We start from the raw sequence: 2974 nt of genomic DNA, 5'->3' as shown, positions 1-2974 counted from the left end.
CACTAGAAGTGCTTCCAGCTTCTAGATTTTTAACTATACAGAGTTAGGTCATCCGGTCTAACTCTGCCCGAAGAGTTTGACCTAGCCGGGAGAGGGGAGATGAAGCATTGCCGAATAAGCCCTGAACTACTCATCTCGTCCTTCATTGGCATGGGTTTTGATGAGTCCTCCTATATGTCACCTTCAGCGTCATATAGTAGAGGCTACCCGCAGAGGGAGTTATGGGCCGAACGACCCATTTTACTCACGCTATCTCCCAAGCTCGCATTTATCCCGAGCGAGCTTTGTCTCAAAACCAAAATCTCAAGCAAGCGACCTTCTAAGTCAGAGTGTTGTACTTCATCTTCAGTTTTCCTAGTTTTCCCCAAAAACATATATATGTTTTTATAAAATTTTGAACAAAAAATAGTTATATGATGATTCAAGTGAGTAAACATTTTATAAAAAAGGTTGAACTTTTTTAAAGTTCATCATGTATTTAATAAATGTTCATCATATGTTATGAAAAGTTTAGCGTGCACTGACAAAGGGTGATCATGGTCAAAAGAAATGTTCATTGTGTATTTAAAATTTGTTCAATGTGTACTTGAGAAAAGTTTATCATGTGTTTGTATTTTTTTCGTGTTGTATTAAAAATGCTCACCGTGCTTTGCAAATTCCATCGGAAGTTGTACCTCGATTCACGCAGATCTTTTTTTTTCTGTGAGCAAAAGCTTCAACATATATTTTAAAAAAAAATCAAAAGCTTGGACATGTATCTTCAGCCATATTGCAATTTTGATGGTCCCCAGCAGTCCAACGCGTACATTCTTCCCACCTCTCGACGGCCTTTTCCCATCAGATGAACTCAACGTAGCCCCGTATATTCCCGCAAAAGAAAGGTAGCTCCGTATTTCCATCTCTTCCCATACTTATTTCCAGCCGACCGTCAGGGCAGTGAGTAGAAAGAAAACAGAGGAAATTCATCCTTTCAGAGTTATCGTCCTAATATGCTCAAAAAAGAGAGTTGCCATCCTGATAAAAAAATATTCTGGTGTTAGGCCCAAGTCCTGGTAAGAATAATGAAATCGTGTTTCTCATAGTTTCCCTTGATCGTACAAAGAAAGATGCGCGTTTCTTAGAATATCCCAGTGGCCGGTTTAGTTCTCCTCCCGTCGACAGACTGAGATCGGTGACTTGCCTCTGCCAAGTCATTCTGTCACTTGCCCCTTCTCATCTGTTCTGCATTACAGATCCAATGGTCGTAACTCATTTGCAGCAAAAAATTTAAAAGACAGCCAGACTATGCAGTTTTCAGCGATCCAGTGATACGAATAGGAATAGCGAAGCACTAAAAGTGTCCAATTTGCATATTTTCACAAGAAGTGCGAGTATAAAATTACAAGCCAAATAACTGAACCATGTTAGTTAAACCCTGAACCGATCGTAGTTGAGCCGGTTTCCCCGGTTCATTAGCTTTGCTTTGCATGTAATAAGGTGCATGGCCGTGGATTGTGCGTGCCGTGCGCGAGTAGGAGTAGGAGGTGACCGCGGTGAGCACGCCCTCTTCGTGAACGTGGGATGGCACGTTCGAAGGATCGGGGTAGTGGCGTGCGAATCGGTCGGGACAGTTGATGACTTACTGAATAAGAGGAAGAGAAAACGGGAAAAGCAGCAAGTTGTGCGCTGTGCAAAAACCACTATCTCTTGTGAGTTCATCGAGAGCGAGAGAAAGAGAGAGTAAGGGAACGAGCGCGGCGGCTGCCTGACAATTGGCATTAGAGCCACCGTCGACGAGGGACCATGGCGGGCAGCAGAGAGGCCGCCGCCGACGAGGCAGCAGCCACGGCTGCCCAGGCTCACGGCGGAGAGGCAACGCCACAGGCGCGCACGGAGACGCGGGGTCGGAGCCGCGGGCGCAGTCGCGTCAGGAGGAACGCGGGCGAGGTGGTCGTCCACGAGCGCGTGATCCGGGAGGGCGCCGGTCACGGCGGCACGATCGTCTACCCCACCCTGACCTCCACGAACTATATCGAGTGGGTGTTGGTCATGCAGATCAACCTGCGCGCGCAGGGCCTCTGGGAGGCCATGCTTGGCGAAGGTATGGTCACTGACCGCGAGGACATGGCGGCGCTCGCCGAGTTGATCCGGGTTGTGCCCCCAGAGATGCACGGCGTTCTTGCCGTCAAGAAATCCGCGTACGAGGCCTGGGAGGATGTGCACACGATGCGGATGGGCGTCACCCGCGTCCGAGAGGCCACGGCGCAGCGTCTCCGGTCTGACTTCGAGCAGATCACGTTCAGGGACGGAGAAACCCTGGACGGCTTCGCCATGCGCATCACCACCCTCGTCAACAATCTTCGGTCGCTGGGCGACAACGTGGAGGAGGTGCATGTGGTGCAGAAGTTTCTGCGTGTTGTGCCGGCCCGGTACACGCAGATCGCCTGCGCTATCGAGACCCTCCTCGACCTCAGGAACCTGACGGTGGAGGAGCTAGTCGGCCGCCTCCACTCCGCCAAAGAACGCTACGGCGTCGACGCGAAAGGCCACGGCGGGCAGCTCCTGCTCACGGAACAGGAATGGAACGCCCGAAAGGGCCACCTAGAGCAGGGGCAAAGCTCCTCGGGCGGCGGCCAACGTTAGGGAAAGCCGCAGGGAGGCGGCAACGGACAGCGCCGGGCGCGCGACATGATGAAGGTGAAATGCTACAACTGTAACAAGCACGGGCATTTCTCCAGGGATTGCAAGGAGCCACGACGGGAGCGAAAGGGCCAGGGCCAGCCGGTGCCGGTGCACCCACCGGCGGCCCAACCACAGCTCCAACCAAGGGCGAACTTTGCCAGGATCGACGACGACGACGCGGGGCTCCTGCTGGCGAGGGCATGCACCCTCCACGAGCGGGGACCCGCACTGCTAATGGCCACGGTGCAGCCGCCGGACGCGGCTCAGGCGACGCACGGTGACGCCCCGACGAGCGGGCGGGCTACGGGCGCGC

The sequence above is a fragment of the Triticum urartu genome, chromosome 3A (genome assembly GCF_056163025.1).
Source record: "Triticum urartu cultivar PI428250 chromosome 3A, HENAU_Tu73, whole genome shotgun sequence".
Taxonomy (NCBI): Eukaryota; Viridiplantae; Streptophyta; class Magnoliopsida; order Poales; family Poaceae; genus Triticum; species Triticum urartu.
The sequence above is the reverse complement of the archived record's forward strand: the minus strand, read 5'-3'. Positions refer to the sequence as shown.